General features: G+C 45.3%; 1 protein-coding gene across 1 annotated transcript in view; it reads right to left on the bottom strand.

Moving 5' to 3' along the window:
- Positions 1-26,955, bottom strand: part of CNPY1 (canopy FGF signaling regulator 1) — a 69,315-nt gene that overhangs the window by 24,836 nt on the left and 17,524 nt on the right. The window lies entirely within an intron of this gene.

The following is a 26,955-nucleotide window of genomic DNA, read 5'->3' as shown; positions in this document are numbered from 1 at the left end:
AGACCTTTAATCATTCTTGTTGATCTTCTCTGGACCCTTTCCAATTTCTCCACATCTTTCTTGAAATGCGGTGCCCAAAACTGGACACAATACTCCAGCTGAGGCCTAACCAGAGCAGAGTAGAGCGGAAGAATGACTTCTCGTGTCTTGCTCACAACACACCTGTTAATACATCCCAGAATCATGTTTGCTTTTTTTGCAACAGCATCACACTGTTGACTCATATTTAGCTTGTGGTCCACTATAACCCCTAGATCCCTTTCTGCCGTACTCCTTCCTAGACAGTCTCTTCCCATTCTGTATGTGTGAAACTGATTTTTTCTTCCTAAGTGGAGCACTTTGCATTTGTCTTTGTTAAACTTCATCCTGTTTAACTCAGACCATTTCTCCAATTTGTCCAGATCATTTTGAATTATGACCCTGTCCTCCAAAGCAGTTGCAATCCCTCCCAGTTTGGTATCATCCGCAAACTTGATAAGCGTACTTTCTATGCCAATATCTAAGTCGTAAATGAAGATATTGAACAGAGCCAGTCCCAAAACAGACCCCTGCGGAACCCCACTCGTTATGCCTTTCCAGCAGGATTGGGAACCATTAATAACAACTCTCTGAGTATGGTTATCCAGCCAGTTATGCACCCACCTTATAGTAGCCCCATCTAAATTGTATTTGCCTAGTTTATTGATAAGAATATCATGCGAGACCGTATCAAATGCCTTACTAAAGTCTAGGTATACCACATCCACAGCTTCTCCCTTATCCACAAGACTCGTTATCCTATCGAAGAAAGCTATCAGATTGGTTTGACATGATTTGTTTTTTACAAATCCATGCTGGCTGTTCCCTATCACCTTACCACCTTCCAAGTGTTGGCAGATGATTTCCTTAATTACTTGCTCCATTATCTTCCCTGGCACAGAAGTTAAACTAACTGGTCTGTAGTTTCCTGGGTTGTTTTTATTTCCCTTTTTATAGATGGGAACTATATTTGCCCTTTTCCAGTCTCCCGGAATCTCTCCCGTCTCCCATGATTTTCCAAAGATAATAGCTAGAGGCTCAGATACCTCCTCTATTAGCTCCTTGAGTATTCTAGGATGCATTTCATCAGGCCCTGGTGACTTGCAGGCATCTAAATTTTCTAAGTGATTTTTAACTTGTTCTTTTTTTATTTTATCTGCTAAACCTACCCCCTTCTCATTAGCATTCACTATGTTAGGCATTCCTTCAGACTTCTCGGTGAAGACCGAAACAAAGAAGTCATTAAGCATCTCTGCCATTTCCAAGTTTCCTGTTACTGTTTCTCCCTCTTCACTAAGCAGTGGGCCTACCCTGTCTTTGGTCTTCCTCTTGCTTCTAATGTATTGATAAAAAGTCTTCTTGTTTCCCTTTATTCCCGTAGCTAGTTTGAGCTTGTTTTGTGCCTTTGCCTTTCTAATCTTGCCCCTGCATTCCTGTGTTGTTTGCCTATATTCATCCTTTGTAATCTGTCCTAGTTTCCATTTTTTATATGACTCCTTTTTATTTTTTAGATCATGCAAGATCTCGTGGTTAAGCCAAGGTGGTCTTTTGCCACATTTTCTATCTTTCCTAACCAGCGGAATAGCTTGCTTTTGGGCCCTTAATAGTGTCCCTTTGAAAAACTGCCAACTCTCCTCAGTTGTTTTTCCCCTCAGTCTTGATTCCCATGGGACCTTACCTATCAGCTCTCTGAGCTTACCAAAATCCGCCTTCCTGAAATCCATTGTCTCTATTTTGCTGTTCTCCCTTCTACCCTTCCTTAGAATTGCAAACTCTATGATTTCATGATCACTTTCACCCAAGCTGCCTTCTGCTTTCAAATTCTCAACGAGTTCCTCCCTATTTGTTAAAATCAAGTCTAGAACAGCTTCCCCCCTAGTAGCTTTTTCAAACTTCTGAAATAAAAAGTTGTCTGCAATGCAGTCCAAGAATTTGTTGGATAGTCTGTGCCCTGCTGTGTTATTTTGCCAACATATATCCGGATAGTTGAAGTCCCCCATCACCACCAAATCTTGGGCTTTGGATGATTTTGTTAGTTGTTTAAAAAAAGCCTCATCCACCTCTTCCACCTGGTTAGGTGGCCTGTAGTAGACTCCTAGCATGACATCACCCTTGTTTTTTACCCCTTTTAGCCTAACCCAGAGACTCTCAACACTTCCATCTCCTATGTCCATCTCTACCTCAGTCCAAGTGTGTACATTTTTAATATATAAGGCAACACCTCCTCCCTTTTTCCCCTGTCTATCCTTCCTGAGCAAGCTGTATCCATCCACACCAACATTCCAATCATGTGTATTATCCCACCAAGTTTCAGTGATGCCAACAATGTCATAGTTGTATTTATTTATTAGCACTTCCAGTTCTTCCTGCTTATTACCCATACTTCTCGCATTTGTATATAGGCATCTAAGATACTGGTTTGATCTTTCCTCCCAGTTTTGTCCTGACCCTCCTTTCTCTCTGCCAATATAGCCCACACTCCCTCTCATTTCCGACCCATCTCCCAGGTCTCCATATTCCCCACTTACCTGCGGGCTTTGCTCACCTGTCCCCGTCGAACCTAGTTTAAAGCCCTCCTCACTAGGTTAGCCAGTCTGTGTCCAAATAGGGTCTTTCCCCTCCTCGAAAGGTGAACGCCATCTCTCCCTAGCAGTCCTTCCTCAAATAGCATCCCGTGGTCTAGGAAGCCAAAGCCCTCCTGGCGACACCATCTTCGCAGCCAGGCATTCACCTCCAGGATGCATCTGTCTCTGCCCGGGCCCCTACCTTTGACAGGAAGAATCGAAGAGAATACCACCTGCGCTCCAAACTCCTTCACCCGTACTCCCAGAGCCCTGTAGTCACTCTTGATCCGCTCAGTGTCACACCGCGCAGTATCATTTGTGCCCACATGGATGAGTAGCATGGGGTAGTAGTCAGAGGGCAGGATAATCCTCGACAATGCCTCCGTAACGTCTCGGATACGGGCTCCCGGCAGGCAGCATACCTCCCGAGATGAAATGTCAGGGCGACAGATGGGCGCCTCCGTCCCCCTCAGCAGAGAGTCTCCGACCACCACTACCCTACGTTTCCTATTCGCAGTGGTGGCAGCAGACCTCCCAGCCTTAGGGGTACGAGGCTTCTCCTCCTTTACTGTAGGGGGTGATGCCTTCTTTCCTGTATCAAGAAGAGCATAACGGTTACCTATTACCACAGCGGGAGGGTTCGGAGCAGGGGTGGAGCACTACCTGCTGCCAGAAGAAACCAGCTGCCAGTGTCCACCCTGAGCCATCTCCTCCTCCACCAGTGGTGTGACAGCTACCGCAGCTGTCTCCACATGGACACTGTCCAGGAATTGCTCGTGGATTCGGATGCTTCTCAACCTAGCCACCTCCTCCTGTAGCTCTCCCACCTGCTGCCTGAGAGTTTCCACCAGCAGGCACCTTTCACATTGGATGGTCCCCCCAGCCTGGATATCAGTAAGTGGAAATTGCAAGTTACAGTCTCTGCAAAACCGCACCAGGACCTGGGTAGAAGCATCCATGCTTAGGCACTCTGTCTGGCTACAGGCACAGGTGGAGGAGACAGAAGCAGTGCTGGCACAGGTGTTGCGGGTCTTCCTAACCATCGTAAGCCTCCCTCTGTCAAACTCCCGTCTGCAGCCCTCTGTCCGCTGAAAGGGTTGTTTAAGCAAGAAGTTTAAAGTTTTAAGGGGAATAAAGGGAAAACAGATAGAACCGGCAAGGGACCCTCGCCCCTTCCCACTCCCCTTCCAAACTCCCTTGCGAAACTCCCTGTTAGCAGCCCCTGGTCGCAAAAGCTCCCTGGTCGCTTGTGCGCTGCTTTATAAAGCCCTGGCCTGTATGAATGCCCCGCCCACTGATTAAGGCTCAGCCAATTACCAGAGGCTTCTAGGTTTCAAACCTTCCTTTGAAGCTCACAGCTTCCAACTGCCAGCCACAGCACACGGTCCTTCAAACAACCAAACAAACAAACAGACTGACAAACACAAGCTGTTTGTTATTTGGATGTGCTTATATACTATTGCAATGGCTGCTAGAGAGAAACAGATGATATTCAGATAGCTTGGAATTGTTAAAATGTCCATGATTTTGCAGATTGTATATGGGTTTATGAAAGACCAATATTTTTACTACACTGGTATAAATAAAAGTAAGGTATTAAGTTTTTTATATACCATTCCCAGAGAAACTATGTGAAGAACAAATAAGGTTCATTTAGACATTGTAGTTATTGCCAGTGTTATTACAGATGCAAAGATAAGGTTGGATGGGTGTTACTCATTGAGAATGTTTCTCAATTATCTCCTTTGTGAGTTGGGAGCTCAGTATCTTTTATTAATTTTAGCTTGTTATTTGCATAGTTTTTAATGGTTGTGGGGTTTATGTATTTTTAAAGAGACATGTTTAATAGTGCATCTTACTCTTTAATTGCACCTAACAACTTTAACTGTCACATAATTAAGCGGGCTTTTTTTGAATTTTCTTAGAGTTTTTCTAACTCTCTATTTTAATCCGATGTCAGGGTCATGCTATGGTCTTTGAAAAGCTGGGCATGTTCTACAGTGAATGCTTGAGTGTCAATTCAAGCTTTCTCTGCCAGATGTGCAATGTTATTCCTGGATCAGCTATGATAGTTTTACCAGCTCCCTGCCCCTTCCCCACCCATTTCCCCAACCCCACACTTGGTCCCCCCCGTCATTCCTCATTGCCCAGATGCAGCCTTACTCTAGGGTCCAATATGAACCAGCCCCTCCCGTTGGATCTCTTTAGGTCTTTCTCCAGTTCATTGTACAGAAGGGAAATCCTACTCCACAGGTGTGCCAACTGCTAAAGATCCCTTCATCTCAGAGCACAGGGTCTCCCCCTCATTCTGACCCCTACAGCCCCACATCAATTCAATGCTCCACCAAGAGCCACCCAACTCTGCCACCCTCAAATTTTGGTGGTCTTTGCATGCAGGGAAGCACTTAGCACTTAAAACTTTAGGCTGAGATTTTCAAAGGGATTCAATGGGATTAGGTGCCTAAATCCCACAGGCCCCTTTGAAAATTCCAGATTTATGTGCTAATTGGTTAGCAATAAAAATGTGAATCACCCATCTGATAAACTACTTGAATCACCATGGTGTTGCTGGAAATTCAGCCTTCAAAGATTAATTTATAATTTTATAAAATTCCTTTGTGAAAACTGCCCTATTCTCCAGTGGGTAGAAACTAAAATACCTATGGGAAATTTGGAGTCCTCAAAGATTTCCTGTGATGAAGAAAAAACGACCAAAGAATCATGAGACACTGCTGTGAAATTTAGATCATGTCTAATGTCAGATGGAGTATCATATGAATGTGTTTTTTCTTTTAATCTTCTAGTTTCTAAATTCCCAGGATAAACTCCCGTCTAAACTATTTTACACATACACACATCCAGACAAATCATTTGGATGCACTCCTTAAATATGCCTGAGATTGTAGGCACCCTCGGTCAGGCACTGTCTTTTTGTTATGTTTGTACAGCACCAAGCACAGGTGCCCCCTGGTCTATGATTGGGACCCTCGGCCCTGCCACAATGCAAACAGCAAATACTATCCTGATTGGACATCTTTAGTAGCCACTTCAGGAGGGATGTTACAAACACTGCAGAAAAACAGAATTCTCAAGAAGAAATTGCAGTGATTTGCAGCTAATCAAAAGGTCCAGGTCTCCCTGACAGTTGGTATATGGCTTCCTTTCTAAGTGTCCATGCCTTAAGCAGAAGAGTCTGTGAAATGCCTGGAGTTCTGGAAGTTTCCTGAGGGAGGGACACAAGTACTCACACAGAAAGAGGACTAGGACAGCTAGGCTCTGTCACTGACCTGCTGGGTGAATTTGGGCAAGTAGCTTAATCTCTTGCCTCTGTTTTCCCATAAAAATATCCATGAATGGCTATTTGAGTATTAGACTCTCAATATTTCCACAATCAAGGTAGTATCTATGCCCCTGTGTAGAAGGTCATGTCAGAGCTGTTTTCTTCTACTTTTAAATTGATTTCCTGGTGATTGGGAGATGTAGGAAAACAGTCAGTCAGATTTTGTATTATGTGCTTCTAAAAATAAAGCATGTCCTTACTATTTAGTGTCTAGGAGAAGGAGGAGGTAGTTGGGAATAGCAACACCTATAATAACACACATACATATTCCTGTATGTTAAACTGTATCATGATCTCAGACTACATCTTTAGACCCACCCTACTTCTTGCTGGAAAGTATCAGTAAAATAGTACCTCCCAGTGAGGGAAACTAGAGCTATTCACACTTTGGGGAATACGGAAAGTGACAAGAATTTCTATGAAGAGGTTTAAAAATACATTGTGTGTGTGTGTATATATGTCATAATATATAAAGGCCTCAACAAGGGATCACTCAACTGTGCTAAACACCACACACACACACACACACACACACACACACACTCCTTGCCCAAACAACAAGTTACAAGAGACGGGTATAACAGACAGAGGGGAACACTTGGTAAATTAGCTGTATCTTAAATAGCAACCACAGTAGTTTTCCCAGCCCTATTATTTTCTTCATTTTTTTGCTTTTCAACATATCCAGTTATCTCCCGGTGGGGGAAAATGAGCTGCTTCCTTCTATCCAAAGTCAACATTATTTCTTCCCCGTAGTCAATTTTAACCTCTCAGCTGTACAGAGCAGTGCTTTCTGCAGTGTGCTAGGAGAGATCTCAGTGGTGAGTTTCAGAGAGACAGCCATGCCTTTGAGGCTACCCTTGGGCTTGCTGTAAATTGTGTCTCTAAAGAGAAACAGAGCCTCCACTTTCATTACTCTATGCAAAGCATTAAAGATACAGCTGCACACTGGATGCTGATATATAAATTAATTTTAAAAGTGCTATTTAAAATCACAACAGAGGGTCCTGTGGCACCTTTAAGACTAACAGAAGTATTGGGAGCATAAGCTTTCGTGGGTAAGAACCTCACTTCTTCAGATGCAAGACACTTGCATCTGAAGAAGTGAGGTTCTTACCCACGAAAGCTTATGCTCCAATACTTCTGTTAGTCTTAAAGGTGCCACAGGACCCTCTGTTGCTTTTTACAGATTCAGACTAACACGGCTACCCCTCTGATATTTAAAATCACGTATGGGTTATGACCTTAGGGCACCAAAGCAAGAAAACAACTGCAGGCTCTCCATCTGCAACTCACATTGTCGTGTCTACATGGTACAAACCCCCCTCCGTTGGGCAACCCAGCTTTCCAGATGAACATGGGTGACTATGGCTGCCTTCAGGTCTTGTCGTTGCTTTTTCTCAGCTTGATAAGGGCGGCTCTAGACTAGCCTGCAAAAATCCACCGAGGTCACTGTCCACACAGTGATCCTCACCATTACCAGCAGGGGAGCAAGCACATATGAATCTCTTGTGCAACAGCATGTTGCACTATTAGAATGCTGGCCAAGTCTTCCATTTTATTATTTCCAGGCAATATTTTGTAAATAACTTCCCTCCATACCATATTTCTATCAAGCAGGTAAAACACAATGGAAAAGAATATTTCAAAAGAAAGAACTCCATTTCTCCTGATACTGAGAAGGAGGCACCTGTAGCACAGAAGACAGGTCAGTGGACCCAATAACTATTGGCTATTATTTGTAGCATATATTCATGGCACTGTGAGGACAACTGTCCACTAGTGCCTAGACTAAGAGTAATGAATGCATTAGAATTGTGGCCTACAGGATGTCACATAGATCCAGGACTCGAAGTGAAAAGGTCTACCTAACCCTCTTCTCTTGATGCTTTTAGCATAACCATAAGACCGAGAAATAGCAACACCCGAGATACTTTTTAGTATGGTCATGAGCGCTCCTGTATGACCATGTATACCTATGATGAAAACAGTGGAAATGGGTGTGTCCTGGTGGATCTGAGATCTTGCTGTTCAACTGTTCTGATTTGCAGGACAATCCTATGCAGGCAAGCTGAGAAATCAAACATCCATTTCAGTCTAGCTTGTGCGAGGGTGGGACAGTGAATGTTCAGACCTGAAAGGTTCAGACCATTTTGATGGTGTTTGTGAGAGCAGCTTCAGATTTAAAGGTTCCTCTTTTGGGAGGAGGTTTAAAAGTGCAGGATAAGTGGCATAGAAGGCCCAAAGAGCCTATTTTATCTAATTTAAGGAAATATATTGGAGAACTGCTCCTTTTTTTTTTTTAAACAGAAGTTAAATTTTTAAATGCCTCAGTTCCACACTTCCACTTGCAGTTAACCCAGTCCAAATTGAAGGTTTTTTGGGGCGGCAAAAATTGTCTTCTTCAGAAGGGGAATTGTTTTAAGGGAACGGGTCCTTAAAGTCTAAAATACGCTTCCGTAGATGGCTTATGCAAATGCATTGTATTAGTGCAGTTCAGAGCCTTATATCCACAAGGCTAGATTGTGACTTCAGGTACAACCAAATGGTGGTGTATACACTGCACCACTGCAGAGGGATTCTGATTGGGAGACACCACTTTGAGGTCACAATTCTCTCCTGCTTCCTCCTTGCTGGCCTAAAGCAGCAGGAAACTACCACGTGCTCCATGCATCCTCTTCTTTCACATCAGCTCTGCTGCACTGGGCAGGAGGGCTAGAGGGGTGGGTGGTTTGGAGCTAACGATCCTCCCATTCTCTGCCCACCTGCTCCATGGTGGGTATGCCTGCTTACTCCAATGTACCTGGATTCCATGTCTGGGTAGCCCATGCAGGGGGGTAAGGGATTCTGGCATTCTCACTCCCTTGAACAGACATGTCTCCCAAGTCGCAATTTAACCCAAAGTCACTGGACTTCATCAAGGAGCAAAGATTTAATTGAAAAAAGAACTTGGACCTTCTGCAGCAATCGGTGCAGCATTACCGTAATAGCCGTTAAATACATCTCTCTTCAGTTCATGCAGAACTATGTTTCAAAGGTTTAACCTTGAAAACCTAATGTGGCGTTAGCCACAATAATTGTATGCGTGTGACTCTCACACAAGCTGATCACACAGCCACAGGCCACTTCGGAAAGTTCGTCTCTTCCCAGCTATGTGGGAAGATGAAAGGTTGGGCAACAAGGAAGCCACAGAGTCTGCTGCAGAGCAATCTCCAAAATGATTAACATATAAGCTGTCACTTATCTTGCCCCCGCAACCCCCCAACACTTTGGGACTCCCACACACATTCACCAAAAGCTGCCTTGAAATTCTGGCAGAAATGTGACTTACATGGAAGTAAATAGGATGTTTTCATTCTCCTGCGGCCTCTTCATATTCCAATCTATTTTCCATAGAAAGGAATAACAGGGACGTGATCAAAGTATATAAAATAATGACTGGAATAGAGAAGGTAACTTGGAAGCTTCTGTCCTCTCTGTCTCTCAACGCAAGAACAAGGGGACTTTCACTGGGCAGCTGCCCTCTGAGATCTTTTATGAAACACACCAACAAACACATTCCCGACAACAGAACAGAAATATCAAAATACACAGCATAGGAAGGTCAAAACAGATCGAACTGATGCCAGAGAGTACAACCCACCCCGCCCTTTCCTCCACTCCCTTGAAAGGAGAGCACCAGCACTGATGACTTGCCACATCCTCCAGTACAGTCCTTTTGACGTCAAAAGTCCAATTAAACCAGAAGTCATCCACAACTAGTAGGCCTTGTTCATCCCCATAACAAGTGCTCCATCCCTTCAGAGAGAGTTCATTGCATGGTGCTCAAGATTCCACTTCCTGGGTCCTCCCAGTAGCCGGTCACAAGTCTGGCTTCTCGATACACAGAAATAGGTCCCTCCATGGCAAACAAAAGGCAATCATAGCCAACAGCAATAGCAGTATCCTCATAGTCACTCCACAATACTGATACCCTGGGCTCCTAATACCGGTCTCTGTGACAGCTAGAGTAACTACAATGAACCATATTCTTGGTCCAGCATAATTTCCCGCACCCAACACAACAATCTCTTTCCAATTTCTACCAGGTCATGAGCTAAAACACTCTCCAACATCCTCTTACTCCTTCATTCATTTTCCCCAAACAAATTCCCACAGGTTTCTGAGCCCCTAGACCAGGCTTCTCCCCCACCTTAAAAGGAAAGAGGCTGGATGCAAACCCAACCATACTAAACTTGGATGTCCCTCCACCACTTTCTCTTCTTTTCCAGAAAGTGCTTCCTCTCTGCATGCCTCAATTCCCACCCCCCCGCCCCCGCTCCAGCTCCTTCTGGGTGGTCTGCATCAACTCTTCCAAGGAAGCCTATGTCAGGGGGCTCTTCTGAGACACCATCTCCCACCTTAACAAAAACAATGAGGAGTCTGGTGGCACCTTAAATACTCACTAACCCTGCCTGCACATTCCGAGCCTATGGGCATTCCACCAACAGATGCTCCATAGTCTCCATGACCCCACCTGCCCCCCCAGACATTGCTCTTGCCTGGGGCACACCCATCTTGTTTTTGCAAGATTTCCAGGAGTTCCCTCTCAGCCACTTTACCATAGCAAAGCCTCGAGGCCATTTCTTTATATTTAAATGGGCCCCTCTGGGACTGTTGAAGCCTCAAAGCCCCCCAAAATGTCCAAATCACCCGGGCAACCAGCCAGCTACAGAAGCTCATAACTACTGATACATCCCCAGCCTAGTCTGTCCTTCCCTCACTTGCTCCCAACATATCTCCTATTTCTGTAAGTGCTGGAATACTGCAATCAGGTATTCAGGGAACTGGTTCTGTCTATCCCGTACCTGTTGATGCTGCTGCTTCAGCCTCCTCCCCCTACTGTCGTACTTCTCCATCCTTGCCATGGCTTCATATACTTCCCTTCCCACCATTCCTCCAATGGTGCCCACCAACTGATGGCACAGTGTTGATGGCACTGAACCCAAACTGGAACCATATTCTGCATGCGACCTGGTTGATTGCTCAAGACCTGGTGCATCCTTTGCAGATAAAAATGCAAACTCAGGGTCCTAAAATGTTCCTCTGGGTGTCTAACCCCCAAACCGCCATGTTCCATCACTTGACAGACACAGACCTCTTAATAAAGGGAAATGTCCTCCAACCCCAGAGGAAGAGAAGAAACAGCCCCCATCACTCTGCCCTTCAGTTGCACCAAGGTCAGCGTGTACATTTTGGCTAAGTGAAGGAAGAGCAGAAGCAGGTACTGATGAATCATTCATACTCTGTAGAAGATGGAAAGTGTATTTCAGCTCCTCCATTGCTCTACCCTCCACTCCCCTACTCCAGGGCCCTCTCCCTGGACACACCTTCCAAGCAGAACTCTACCCCCAAGTTCTTCAGTACACCTTTCTGCTGTCTACTCTGCAGCCAAGGCAGGAATCCTGGACTGTCACCACCCTTGTCTCCCATGTCACCCAACCATAATGCCTCACTCTTCATCAAATTTAACCTATCCCACCATGCTTGCTCATACCACCAGAGGCAAGTCCACAGCTTGTCACTCTCCTCATGGGTTGATACCACAACTGATAGGTCATCTATGAAAGCTACAACCCCAGTGGAAATAACACAACTCTGTCCCCCCCCCACACACACATTCCATCACCCGCTGCCAAGAGCCTAACAGGAGAATCCATGAGAACACAGAGAAAAGGGCTCAAAGGACAGTGCTGCCTCCCTCCCCACCTCAGAGGAACATCCCTCTGTCCTAGCCAGCCATTAGCCAAAGGGTAACTGACAGCCCCCTTGTACAAGGACCACAGCCAGGCAATGAAGGGGCACAGAATCCCATAATGCAGTAGCACATCCCACAGATACTCGTGCTGCACTGAATCAAAGGCCTTGTTTTGATCCAAGGAATGTACAGACCCACTCCAGGCTCCTGCTGCCCTTGCCTCAAACACCCCTCAAAGATCACACAGCAAGTCCGCTAGCAGCCTACTGGCCTGGACTGGATGGCTCGGCTCTGGAGCCACCCCACCAAGTCACTTCAGGACCAACCTTTGCCAAGATCATACCGCCCTACCAAGCTTCACCCCCTCCCTCCTATTCACCTATCAGCTCAGCAAAGAGGGAGATACCTCAGTTTTTGACTCTGAATCCTTAAACTTGGCGAGGAAGTGAAAAATCCAGGCCTCTTTCCCCTGCTCCACCTGTCACTACCACTCATTACTTCCACCAACCTTGAGTTCAGATTCCAAATCCTTTTCCCAAACCAAACGGCCATACTCCAACGCAGTAACCTGCACCAACAAATGATCCGATACCTCCAGTGCGACAGTCCAGAACCCTACATACTTCAGTCCCCTTCTGTATGTACAGCCGATCAACTCTAGTTTTCCTTGCCCCTCTAAAAAAAGTGTATATCCACCCCCCTTCATACCTCCCTGCTTCTGAGGCGTGGTCTCTAAATCCTCTTCCAAAAAAACATCTTTCAGTTCAGCTTTTGGCACTAATGTACATAGCAGAAGAACATCTGCTTCCCTGGTCTGTTGATGTCCCTTTCCATACACCTCACTTTTACCACTACCTGTGCCTGAACAGGAGAGTTAGTCACCTCCAAAAATAATCTGAGAAGTAAAAAGAAAAGGAGTCACAGCCTCCAACAATAGTGCGCTCTTTCTCCCTGAGTGAAAGTGCCTGTAAACATTAATGACCTCTTGAAGATGTAGAATAATATACTTAGACCATCAGTTACACTTTCACCCACAGACCACATGACCACTCTCTCCTCCAACTGGATAGGGCCTTTTCACAATCCATTTCAGAGTGTAATCGAGTATCCTGAATCAATAACACATCCAAGTGCTGCAGGTCTTGTAACACTGTCATCTTCCACACCTGTGTCCTTGGTGCTCCAATACTATTAACATGCAAAGTCCTCACCATCAGAGGGCCCGGCTCCCCAGTCTGCCTATGTGGGTTGTGGGATCCTCCCATACAGTCACCATCAGGAACGCTCAAAAGAAATTTAATAGGCCTCCCTCTAAAATCATGCACTTTTCCATCCCCCCATTCTCAGTATCTCAAATCTCCTTCCTTCCCCCTTTAGATCTCTCTAATCCCTCCCCACTTCTTGCTCTGAGCTTTCTTATTGGGGTTTCCATCTCCAAGGCTTTTGAACAACAAAGGCACAGGGAAGACAATGTGCCAGTGGCACAAAACTCTCCTGTGGCTGGTGAATGAGAGTCAGTGGGTATGATTCCACTACTAAGCACAACCGATTTCCAAGGACCAAGACAGATGTCACCGCCAACTCCCCGAGGCTCTTCTTCCAACCATCCCCAGACTTCTTATCCTCCTTTTTGTCCCTCTTCTGCTGACCTAACAACACTGCCACCTTTCCAGCCCTTTCCCCAATATCCACCACCAACTCCAGAGCCTCTCTTGTCACGATAAGGGTGCTATATGCACCTGCACCCCCAGCCAACTCCTGAGCCTCTATCTCTTCTGCCCAATTGTCCAGAGAAGGGAATTTATTGCCCAACTCTGTTGTTAAGGTAACAGGTCTTGGAAGAAGAGATGTAAAACAATCCAGGGCCCCTAGCCTCAGAGAATCCACTTCACCCCCTGATATCCCACCATCCAATCAAGATCCTTTGTATGATAGGGGCCTCTGGGTGATGCCCCTCATTAAGAGCAGATGGTGGAATTGCCCGCCCCTGGGATGGAGGGAAAAACATCATCAGGGGAATAACCAACAGAGAACGTCCTGAAGAGAGCAGTCCAGAGGTCAAGAGAGGAGAGGTAGCCCCTTCCTCCCCACCAGCCCAACCTGGCATCCGGAGCCATTACTGGGGTTCTACCCAGAGACCTCTCTCCCTGGGGATCACCACCTCCACCCATCTTACTGCTGTTCAGCAGTGAATCCTTCTTCGCCAGCTCCTCATCTCTCCCTCTAGGAACCTCCATTTCTCCTTTCTCCCCCTCTGCCTCTGAGTTTTGCTTTTCTACCTCATAGAATCATAGAAGATTATGGTTGGAAGAGACCTCAGGAGGTCATCTAGTCCAACCCCCTGCTCGAAGCAGGACCAACCCCAACTAAATCATCCCAGCCAGGGCTTTGTCAAGCCAGGCCTTAAAAACCTGTAAGGATGGAGATTCCACCACCTAGGTAACCCATTCCAGTGCTTCACCACCCTCCTAGTAAAATAGTTTTTCCTAGACCTCCCTTCTCAACTGCCTCCTCCCTGGTCCTACAGGACACTCTTTATCCCTGCTCAATCCTTGATGCCCTCTGCTGACCTCCACACTCCCCCAATATGCACAAAAAAAAAATTTCTCCTCTCCACAGCCTTCCCCTTGTCCTTTGCCTATGCAGCCCTCCCAGTCCTTCTCCCAATAGACTGGTGGTCTCCACTTCAGAGCCCTCCCCAGCCACCACTGAAAGATCCAATACCAAAGATGGGGCCCCAGATAACCCTGGCTCTGAATCAGGGCCCCAGCTTGGATGGCCTCCCCAAGTACACCCTTTTACTCTGTGCCCCCCCCCACCACCACCACCACATTGTGAGCATTTGTTCCTTCTGGAGCACAGAGCCACCCTATGGCCATATTCCCAACATCTGAAGACTGCACCTCAGAACAACCTAAAAAATGTTCTTCAGACCCACACCTAGAGGAGATGTGGGGCTGCCCCACATAGCTAACATAGCTCCTGTCCACTGCCAGCTCCACTGAACTGGGCAAGTGTACTAATCTATTATCTTCCATACTCCTCCTCAGAAACACATATTCCCCTGTCCAAATCCCAACCAGCCGTAACTCTTTTCTCCCTCTGCCAATTGCCCACATTAACCAGTCTTCAGTCAATTCATGAGGAACTGAATTGTTTCTAAAGAGAACTGTGATGTTCTTTATGTCTGGGGCAGTTAACGAAACAGCCACCACGTATTGCCAATCCCCTTTATCCCGAACCTTCCCACACGGCTTCCAAAAACTCGCCGTCAGAGAGTTATTCCAAAAGCAGAGTGAACGTTCCTCAACCCCAGCAGCTGAATTGCCACTGAATTCCAGAGGCACAAACTCCAGGCCTTTCAAAATAAGATTCACTAGTCAGAGATCTCTTTCTGGCATTGTTAGAGAAATGTTCGCAAATGGACCACATACCTCCTTGCCCATCTCCAATTAGTTGTCCCTGTACCTCTGCTTCCCTTTCCCCCATTCCTGTTTCTATGCCATCCCCACTCCCAAAATCAGCCTCCTGCCCTGCATGTTGGCTGCCATCCCTTCCTCCCAGTTGCTTCAAGACCTCTGCATAAGTTGCCACCGACCCCACAGCACCTCACCTAGTCGTGGCAAATGCAGTATCTCATTCCAACCCCTTCATTGCCAGTGTCCTTTTCTGTGCTAGGGGCCTCAGCTCCTAAAATGACCCAGGCAGCTCCCTGCTCTGCTGCTGCCACTGAGTCCATGCCACGTCAACCTCTGCAGCTGTCCTGGAGAGTCTGAGCAGTAGAATTCTCCATCTCATTCCTGCCTTCCTGGGTCCTCAGTTTATCAGTAATCCTCCCCTTCGGCTTGGGAGACTCTTGTTCCCTAATCAAAGAGATTATCCTGCTTGTTCTTTCTCCATCACAACTCCTCCCTCCTCCTCTGCTTTTATGTCCACTCTGGTTCATCCTAACCCACTCACTTTCCTCTGCTCCATGTCCACATCTGCCTTTCTGCTCAGCGCAGCCCTCAAACCAAGAGCCGTAGGAGTCACTACTGCCTTTGCCACCGGCCCCATATCAGCTCCCCCTGGTCACTGGGACTCACCAGGCACCTGGGCTGCTTCTTCCCGCACCCCAGGCTTCCATCATTCCCCTGCCGTCACCACACCCACTGCTTCCTCCATTGTCTGTATCAACGAATACTGCCAGATCTTGTGATTCAATTTCTGCCACCAGGGAAGAGAGAAAGGGTGACCGGACTCACACCCCTGTCCTCCTTCCACACCCCTGGCCATGCCTTGCTCGGTTGTTGTTGCTCTTCCTACTCCACTATGGAATTCACTGCAGCCACCATGTTCAATGATGCCTGTCCTCCAACCCAAGTCCTGTGGTTGTTACTGCTGTACAGCCCATGAGCTTCTCCAAAGTCTCCTTTCGAAACCTCTCTAAACTACTAGCCTTCCTGAACCCCAACATCCTCACCTGGCTCCTGACCTGCTCATTGCTCTCAGGAGCCCCCTGGTTGCAAGAACTCCCCTTGGTGGGACAGGTTCCCCAGAGAAGCCTTTCTCCACACCCTCAGACCTGGGAAACAGGCACCTTCTCCCCTGCCCCAAACTGCTTTCCAATACTACTTCTGTGTGTCCTTCCACTACTGCAACCCCTCCCATTGCCTCCTTCTGTCCTCCTCCCTTCTTCTTCCAACTCCTTCTTCTCTTCTTCCCTTGAAAGAGAGCCTTGTAGGAGGGAATTAGACCTTCCCTGCAGATCCCCTAGGTCTCCTCTGCCCTGGAGCTGCAGAGCAGCCAGAGGCCTAAACTCAGTAGTCATCTTGCTCCTCTCACTCAAGTCCACAGCTGGCCCTCTGAGGGGGTCAAACACACAGCCTACTTGTGACAAGCTTCATTAAGAAGAATGAGTCCAGATCCAGTTGTGAACAGTTAATGGCCTAGGTGATTGGACACCAGTTGATTAGCTAAGGAACACTTGGGCCTAATAAAGGGTCACAAGGGCTCAGCCAGGAGGCTGGTAGAAGACAGAAAGTTCCTGAGGAGAGGGACTTCTGAGGAGAGCTGCTTAGGGAGTTCACCAGGAAAGGGAACACAGGAGAGATACTTCTAGAGGGAAGAGGTTCTGCAAGGGAAAAGCTAGGAGTACCTGAACCCCTGGGGAGCCTTAGCCCCAGCAAAAGGACCTTATCAGACAGAGGCTGGCTGTCTGATTGCAAAGAAATAACACACAACTCCAGAAAAGAGCTGCAGTGGTTTGATCTCTGAGAGTGGGGCTGGAATGCAAAGATCACTGGTGATGGCAAGAGACCCAACCCCAGAGGGGTGCCAGCATTGAGAAGGCCTTGCTGGATGGAGGAGATGGATGAACTCAGGTGGGGCAGATAGACTAAGATTAACTCAGCCCTCCAGCTGGGGTGAAGGCTTGCTTGGGTGTCTGTTCAGCCTTTGGTTAAATAAATTAGACCCCTGAGAGACACTGTTCACTATATAAAAAAAAACAAAAAACCAAAAACCCTCACTGAGCTCACTGAAAGCCCATTAGAGGAACCTGAGGCAGGGATACGCCTACCGTTCCATGCCATGACATTGACCCCAGCCTTGACACAAGGGGGTGCTCCGAGGTGAGTGCCCACCAAAACATGGGTCTTCAAGGAAATTTAAAGATGGCAAATTCTAAGTGATAGTACGAAGTAGTTTTTCCACAGACTATGGAAATCGTTGCTACAGGATATTGCTGAGACCAAGAACTCGGCAAGATTAAAAGTGAGATAGAAATAACAACATCCAGAGTTATACTAGTTAATGCTAATAAAAACATTTGAAATGGCAAGACCTTCTGGGGGGCAGATTATCCCATATCCGATTACTGTCGGGTGGGTTTGCCCCCACCTTCTTCTTGCAGCATCTGATGTTGGCCTTTTTGGAGACAGGATAATGGATTAGATGGCGCACAGGTCTGACCCAGTAAGGCAATTCCTAGAGGAAAGTCCTTTTCAAAAACTAGAATACACCATATAGCCTGGAATACAGCCCTGAAGCTGACATCATATTAAGATGAAAGGGATTTGGGAGAGGTCAGTGGTGAGCAATAGAAGCATATTTTAACTTGTATTTCTACAGACCTACTGTATACTATCACTTAATTTATCTGCATTAATATGGATTTGGTAGATGGTAAATCATGTAAACCCAACTCTTTTTTATCTGACTGTAAACTGGCTGTTATCCTAGCAGAGATTTTTATGACCACTATTAGTAATCTTTTGATAGGTTGTAGAAGAGAGGAGCTGTCAGTTTCCTTCCTATTCCAAGCCTGTCTGCTTACGACTTCAATCTCCTACACAGAATATTTTCAAATATACTATTTTCTTTTTTAAAAAGTGCCGTTCGTACTGTCCATTGTGCAACTCCATCGTCTTGGATAATATCTGAAAATAAAAGCACATTCCTTTTTAATCTATGCTGATAATTAATTTGAGGAATTTTCCCTCCCACTGAATGAACTTGTGAGATCTACTGAAGTGTCTCCAAATCACATTCCCACTTATTTCACTATCCATGAAAAACAGACAAGATTCTTGCCATTTTTAAGACCCTCTAAGCCTGCAGTCCAGGGTAATTCCAGGATTAACATGCCAGCAAAGGGACTCAAAGATTTTCATCGAGTCTACCACAACATGCTTCTATTTTGCCCACTGTTATATATCGTCCCCCATCACATTCTCAACGTACAACATAGGCCTTTCCTGGTGCCATTAATAAGGCTCTTTGACTATGACACAAGTAGTCCTTCTAGCCTTTTGCAGTAAAGTAATTCCTTACTGTTTATTTGATGTCTAGGAGCTAGATCTGCCCCACTGGATATTTTGCCACCTAAAGACTAAAACAATCAAATCAGGCAGATGCAGCAAGTGGGTAATAACTTCATGCCAAAGAGATGACGCTACAAACTGCATGCCATGGTTTACAATAATAAACACAGGAAATGAAACGCCCCAGAGACTCTCATAAGAAATGGGAAGCGGTTTAATACTCTGAAATGTCTGGATCTAAACATCCAGGTGAGAAGTTAACACTTATCTTCATTAATCTATGTTGCTCAACAATAGGGTGACCAGATGTCCCGATTTTATAGGGACAGTCCTGATATTTGGGGCTTTTTCTTATATAGGCACCTATTACCCCCCACACTCTGTCCTGATTTTTCATACTTGCTATCTGGTCACCCTACTCAACAATGCCCCCAGGAAAAGATATGAGAGGAGGTAAGGCACATCTCTGAGAATCCCAAAGTCACAGGCTGCAATAACAATTGGGAGAAATTCACACAGCCGCAGAAGGGCTGCAGAAGGCCACCAACAAAGCAGAACATGGAGGGTCAACGACATGAGGGGCAGACGGCACATGTGCACATAGGGAGTCTCACAAGAAAAATTTTGGTGGCCTCAGAGGGTGGCCACCAACTCTTGCTGGTGGCCACTCTGACAATTTTTCCTAAAATACTTAATTAACTTTAGGAAAAACAAATAAATATGCACATATACACATCCAAATCATTGTAATTTATTGATATAGGTTTTTATTGCAGACTCAAAAATAATGTACAGTTGTCTCTATTCTTTACTGGACCTAAACAGAATGGAAACAAATAATGTGCCTTGCATGTTCTGGTCTTTGTTGTTGTTGTTTCTTTTGCCTTTTTTTTTTTGTTAGACTCGCTAGCTAGTAAGTCTGTTTCTGTGAAAAGTGATATTTTTATCTTTGTTAACACTGCTTTGCCCCTCCCACCCCAAACCCCAGTCACTGCCCCGGAGGCTGTGGCTGCACAAAAAGCCCCTGGTGGCCACATGAGGCCACCGAGGCAGCATTTGAGAAATGCGGTAGGTCTCATTATACCATTACTGTCAAGTTTTGTTCTGCTCTTCACTTTATGCAAAATGTTTAAGGAGTTCTATTCAAATGAGTTGCAAATTAACCATACACTTAAGTTCAAACACACCCTGCCCCAAGCTGTGGTTGGAGAGTAGGTTATAGAACATAGCTTCGCCTATAGTAGGTAGGTGGATGGGTGCTTGATGATGACAGGCGGGGTGGCTGGGGTAGTCGGAGTGGGAAGCTGTTGGGGCTGTTAATATTGCTCCTGAGGAGAGAGGTGGGTGCTGGGGCTGCTAATGGTGGTGGCACTATGTGCTGGGAGCATCAGACGAGCGCAGGGGGTGGAGCCCAGGATATCAGAGCCTTTTGTGTGCGGCTACCCCCACAGCCACCACCTCCCAGATCAGCTGCTCGTTCCACACCCAAGTCCAGCAGGAGGAGCAGCGAGAGAGGAGGCGAAAGGAAGCCAGCTCTGTAGATGCCACAGCAGCATCTAGGGGCCAACAGGCAGAACTGTAGGCAACCGTTTGCTTTCTTCCCACAGCCCAGCTGGATGCATGACAATCCAGTTGAGATGTGGGACTGCATGACAGAGCTGGCAACTGTACGACACTCTAGTGCTGACTCTTCAGTATCACTTCCGGGTTATTACTAACCACGTACCTACCACGCTTGCCTCACTGTTGTACCCCATAGGCTTGCCTTTATTATGTATTCAGTGCCTTGCCTTTATTTAGCTGCTTTCGTTATATTACGCTGTAACGCAAGAAACCTACAGTATCCTGTAAGACATTAGCTGAAGCATGAGTTTGCATAAGGGTGGTTAAGTCAGCTCTAACCCTTGGCATAGATCAACGGTTACCTTTAGATTTTAGAAACTAAGAAAAGCTTGCTCAATGATAGGAGGCTGTAAGTGCTACTGCAAGGAACATGGAAATAATAACCACAAATCCATTTAAGCAAGGAGTATCAGATACGATCATGAGCTGAAATGGTAGTTCACGTATCAATAGTCTAACCTATAGAAGGACACTTCAACATTAGCAAGGGGAGGAAATACAAATAAAGAAGAGTGGAGAAACCTCTGCTGAATGTGCATTAGACATGGTAGCACCAGCATAACATATTATAAAAGCAACATCCCAAGCTGTGGGCAGTAGGCGAGAGAGAATTGGAGCCCTTGGGAGGTGCCAGAAAGATGGCCACTGGTGAAGATGAGGAAGGTGACAGTGATGAGGAAGATTTCAGGCTGTTCTGCAAGGGATGGTGTAAGTATGGATGTTCAGATGTACATTCTGTAATATCTCTATCTACCTTGCTGAGTTAGACTGTTTGTGACTGTGCTAAATGTATTCATACATTATTTGTAAATATAGAGGAGTTCCTATAGTGTGAGTGTTGCAACTGTGCACATCAGGGTTCCCAACTATATAGTAATTTTAATAATATGGGGCCTGATCTTGGGACAAGAACCTCTCTACCCTCACAGTGATAACTGGGGATTCTTAAACATAATCTACAGATCAGGCTACACTGTGCAGACAGCTCCACCAGCTGATATGGTGTCAGCAATAGCCTCCTACAGCCGGAGATAAGGGAAAGCAAGAATAAGCAAGGGAGGCTCCTCTGCAGTGAGGGGAGGGGTTGTTTGCCTTGCCCCCACCTCAGGCTGCAGGAGGAGAGAAAACAGATCAGGCTCATACAGGAGCCGTAGGGACAGGGAAAAGCCACAGCTGCAAGAAGAGGCTAAGATTGAAATAAGCAATGCAGAGAAAAATAAACACCACTAAGAGGAGGATCTGCAGAACAGCAAGACTGCAGGCCTAAAAACAGAACTGCAAATCCCCCAGACACAGAACACAAGAGAGCCATTTCCACAGGCACCATGAGAGAGAAACAAGCCGTCTTAGAGTTTCAGGAGCAGGAGGAGGAAGAATAATTAAAACAAAGGCCCGGATTGTCCCCTGAGATTTTCATAAAGAGGGAAACTACCTCTTCCAAATTCTGCTCCCATCCCATCCCAACGGGAGAGAGGAGGAGATGGGGTCAGGTGGCACCTCTCCTCCCAAACATTAAGGCCTGGATGAAACCTCTCTATGGGTTCAAGATCTGCATGTAGTGAATGAGAAGAGGCAGCAAGAATGGGTAGACTGGAGAAATCACACAAGCCACCTCCCACCCCTAACGAGAAGCCCTGCAAAAGGTAACCTACCCCTAGGCTGAACAATCTTTTCCACAGAGCCCCACACCCTTCAGGAGTCCCAGAGTCAACCACAGCCATGGGGATTCTGTTGTAGAATGGCTCCTAGGGGCTGCCTAGAGCCAGAGCTGGGGTGGAGGCACAGGGCCTCCATGCATATGGCCCTGGCACCCCATAGACACCTGGAAGATCTGCTTGGTTTTGGGAATGGGACCTGTACCCTTCTCTGTGAGGGGCATGGGATGATACTGTGGGGGAGCTCCATGCAAGAATCTTTATAGAGATCCTCCACATACTCCCTCACTCCAGATTTTATCACAGGAGAGGATACTCTGAGCCAAAGTCTACAAAGGGACAGAAGGTTTTTTTCCCAAGGCCATGAAGCTAATATTTCCTGAAATTCCTCCAAAAAGTTTTAACTGTGATGAAGAATCAACATGACTAAAATTGATTCATCACTTTTAGCAGCTTCATGTTGCATCAGGACTTGTCAATAAGTGTTCTGAATAGCAAGTAAATCTTCTCTCATACACTCCGAGGGAAATTACATATTTACATTATTATTGCATCCAGGGCTCCCAATCAGGACTGGCATCCCATTGTAGCAGATATGTGCCAAAAACAGAGAAAGGCACAGTCTGTCTTGAAGAGCTTGCCATCTAAGAAGGAGATGAGGCATGTGAGGGATGTCAGACATAACTCCAGACCAGAAGAATGCACAGAAAACAGAAAAGCAACTATTTGACATGCATTTGCTTGGGAAACCCTTCCAACCCTCACAGAATATCAAAGGGGTGCCAATTTCAATGCCCTGAGGTTAGACAAAGAAGCTCAAAGAAACATAAGGCAAAAAATCTGAGTGACTGTGACAGAAGACTTTGGGGACAGGTAACAAAGAACAGTCATCTATTTATGGACTAGGTAGTAAGACTCCCCAGCATTCCTAGAAATCGTGCCCAAGCCCGAGAAGCAGAATGTCCTAGATCTCACAAAAAAGGGCACTGGTGCAGCATTATGTAGATTGTGAAAACATCTGGAAGTGACACTTAAAGAAAAAAGAATGGGAGGGCGAGGGGAAGAAAGAGAGAGCTGTCTCCCAGGATATCAGGCATGATGACCTTCTGTGAATGTCAACTTTAATATACTACAGAGTAGACTAATTCTTCAACATGTGGAGATGTAGTATTGAGACTGCTTTCTGTCTCATGAATGAATAAGTATGTTCTGTAGAAAGGGAATCTTTATGATGCATGCATCAGTCTGATTTATCAGTCTAATCTCTTTGGCACCATCTGTATCTGCATTCACCATGTGCAATTTGGTGCTACAATTTCTATCATGTATTTAATATTTTAAACTAGCAATATTGCTACTGAAATGTAAATACCTACAAGAGATAGCACTGCTCATTTTCAATGTATAAGCTGTGATTTCCTTCTGGCACTGAGAAGGAATTCTCCACCAACTTACCTGACACATATACAGGACAATGCATATTTGGCAGAATGCATTACTTTTCTTTTCATCTCAAGCATCAGATATATAAACCACTGCCAAAGGTAGGATTACCAGAGTAAATGGTCTGCTCTTATACTGCCACTCCTAATTTCCCAGCCTTTCTTCACAATTTAGATCTGAAGTCAATCCAAATTAAGTTATAAATCAATGTAAATCAAACAAATATGAATGACTATGTAAAGACTGGAATTTCTTATGTCTAAATTACTAGAAGTAACTACACACTTGATATCAACAGCAAAATCCCCTTTAATGTGGGATAACATACAACATAGAACAAACCAAGGACAAAGACAGTTAATTGCATGTTAACCAGAACAAACAAAACCAAACCACAATTCTATCTTTGTGAGGTTTGGTGAAGTGACACTGCTCCAGAATTCAGAACTAAGCAAAAGGAGGGGAAGGAGGAAGAATTTCCAAAGACTGACTGAGATTTGGCAGGTTCTTTTATTCACCCAAGTAAGGGATCATTTATATAAAGAAATTACACCATTTTAATTAAATCAGTTTCAAAATCAGCAACTGAATTAAGCTAAATTGATTTCAGCCATTCTTAAACCAATTTAAGTGAAATGTGATTCAACTCCCTAGGCTAGACACTCTTAAACCAATTTAAGAGGGTCCACACGAGGGAGTTGTATCATTTTAAAGCTAAATTAATTTAGAAACCGATCTGGTTAAATTGGTGTGTTTTCTGTGTGCACACACACCAGGCCTAAGACTACTCTGTCATGCGTGAAGAAAGACCTATCAGCCCCAGTCTGTATTTTATTTTTAAAATCCAGTTCTGCATCAAGCTGGTTCAAACTTTTCTAAATTCAAAATGTCAATGTTTTTGTCAAACTATTAAATTTTTTAGATAAAAATGTTTGTGAAAAGGTCCTTTTTTGATCAGCTGTGGTCAGACATGACAATCACTTAGGCTCCTTAACCCTACCGACTTTCACTGAAACCTACAGTTTGTCTACATTGCGAGTTAGTGTGAGACAAGCCAGGGAGTGAACCTACAGTGCACTAGCTTGCCACACATTAAGGGCTTGTCTACACTTGAAACACTACAGCAACACAGCTGTAGCACTAGCACTTCACTGTAGACACTACTTATGCTGATGGGACAGCTTCTCCCATTGGTGTAGGTAATCCACCTCCCCAAGAGGCAGTGGCTAGATTGGCGGAAGAATTCTTCCATCGACCTAGAATGTCTACACAGGGGGTCAGGTACGCTTAACTATGTCGCTCAGGGATGTAGCTGGGTCAACCTAACTTTTTAGTGTAGGCCATGCATAACTGGTGACCCAGACCTGCTACTGTGCACCGTAAATGCCATAGTGTGCTCTGACATAGTGCTGTTTTAAATGGGAGTACATCAAAACATACAACAGAACTTACAGTGCATGGAGGAAGGGTCCACATGGTGAGCTAATGCATTGTAGATTCACACCCTGGCTGGCCACGCACTAACCTGCTGTTTAGACAAAGCCCTTTGGGTCCTCAGTCCCTCTTTTGAAAATCAGAGGGGTAGCCGTGTTAGTCTGAATCTGTAAAAAGCAACAGAGGGTCCTGTGGCACCTTTAAGACTAACAGAAGTATTGGAGCATAAGCTTTCATGGGTGAATGCCCACTTCATCAGATGCAAGCAAGTCTTACTGACCCCCTGTGTAGACATTCTAGGTCGATGGAAGTCTTACTTGCATCTGATGAAGTGGGCATTCACCCACGAAAGCTTATGCTCCAATACTTCTGTTAGTCTTAAAGGTGCCACAGGACCCTCTGTTTCTTTTGAAAATGTTACCTAGGGTCAATTCATACTCAAGTATAAATATTATGGATCCATTTGCCATTGACTAATTGTCATACGCATTATACTAATTACACTAAAATGGATATACTTCTGTAAAGCTTATGGCTGGGGTCCTCAAAAGGGGCTAAAAGGGCTGGCACCCAACTCTCATGAAAAGTCAATTGAATTTGAGCTCCTCACTCCCTTATGCCCTCTTTGAAGATCCCAGCCTGTATCAAAAACTAATTCTGCTACCAAACCATGTAATATCTGTCCTTGGAAAGCATTTCCACTCATCTGTTTTCCTCTAGAAGGTTTGTATTGAAACAATGGCAAGCTGTCTACAGGCTGGGGTTAGGGGAAACATTGTTTATGAAGAGCAGACTACAGCAATTTAAATATTCAGTTTTGAGATCAGTTGACAGGCACAGCAAGCGAATGTTTGTTTACTTCTGAAGAAATCAATGTCATAAAATAATGTTTAAACAAATGATGAAAGATTGGTTAATGAACCTGTTAAATTAGAGAGTAGGGATTGAGAACATGGATTTTATTAAAGATATGTGGACTTTTAATATTAAGGGGGGGGGGGGGAAATCACTCACCCACTTTAAGATTGCTACTAATGAGTAAACACAGCAATGTAAGCTGCAGTCAGATCTGCTTAGCTCATCCATAGATCTGTGTTCCTAGAACAGTCATCTATTTTATGTTGTATAAAAAAGACATGCAACTACGGACATCTCTTATTCTTTGAAGTGTCATAAGCAGATCCTTCTCGCTCAAAGTGAGAAGACACAAGAAGTTACTCTAAAGATGCAGCAGGGCTAGTATTAGTGGGCGATTCTGATACTGGGTACACCAGCGTAAATCTGAATTGAAATGTAAGAGGCAGCACGGTCCAGTGGATAGGGTGGTGGACTGGGACCCAGGAAGTCCAGGTTCTAGTCTTAATTCTGCTTGTGACCTTGGACAAAACTCTTCACCTCTGTTTCCATTCCTGTTGTGACTATGTCTTGTCTGTTTAGCTTGTAAGCTCTTTGGGGCAGGGAATCTCTCTCACTAGGTGTTTGTACTGTACCTTCCACAGTCGGGCTCTGAGTTAAAATTGAGGCTTCTAAGCACTACTGTAATATAAATAAAGTTATTGGTGTTTCATTGTGATCAGAATCAGCTCTCATCTTCAGCAATGTATATGATCTCTGGGGCCCTGTCTAGAAAGCTTCATACCCATTCAATCCCAAGCCGACTTGACAAGTCCTAGGCCAGCTCAGTCTTCTCCTCCAGCAGCAGAACTGGAGGGGAACACAATTAATTCCCTGATCCCTCACACTGGCAGCTTGGGGGCCTACGTATAATAAGGCCAACGCTGAGAAGCATCATCGGGAGTGGACACTGACATAAATGAGCAGCAAGCCTTCATCTTTACAATAGGGCCATTCTGTGAGAAAACTCATCCTAGGATAAAGCAGCAAAGAGTCCTGTGGCACCTTATAGGCTAACAGATGTATTGCAGCATAAGCTTTCGTGGGTGAATACCCACTTCGTCAGACACATATCCTAGGATATTCACTCAATGATTCGGCTGGCTGAACATTCCCAAGGGCTTTTCGATTATGCTATTTTCTATTACTTATCCAGTGCCACCCAGTACGCTCCCCACTGCAGGAAGACATGGTCCTAGCCCTAAAACCTTACAGTCTAAGGTCTTGTCTACACTTAAAATGCCACAGTGGCACAGCTACACCACTGCAGTTATACTGCTGTAGCGCTTCAGCGTAGACAGTACCTATGCAGATGGAAGTGTACTCCCATCTGTGCAGTTAATCCACCTCCCTGAGGTTGATTAGGGATAGCTAGGTTGACAGAAGAATTCTTCCATCGCCCTAGCACTGTCTACAGAGAGACAGTGGCTTAACAATGCTGCTT

This window comes from Emys orbicularis, chromosome 2, assembly GCF_028017835.1.
Source record: "Emys orbicularis isolate rEmyOrb1 chromosome 2, rEmyOrb1.hap1, whole genome shotgun sequence".
NCBI lineage: Eukaryota > Metazoa > Chordata > Testudines > Emydidae > Emys > Emys orbicularis.
Note: the sequence above shows the minus strand (reverse complement) of the source record. Positions and strands in the feature narration are given on the sequence as shown.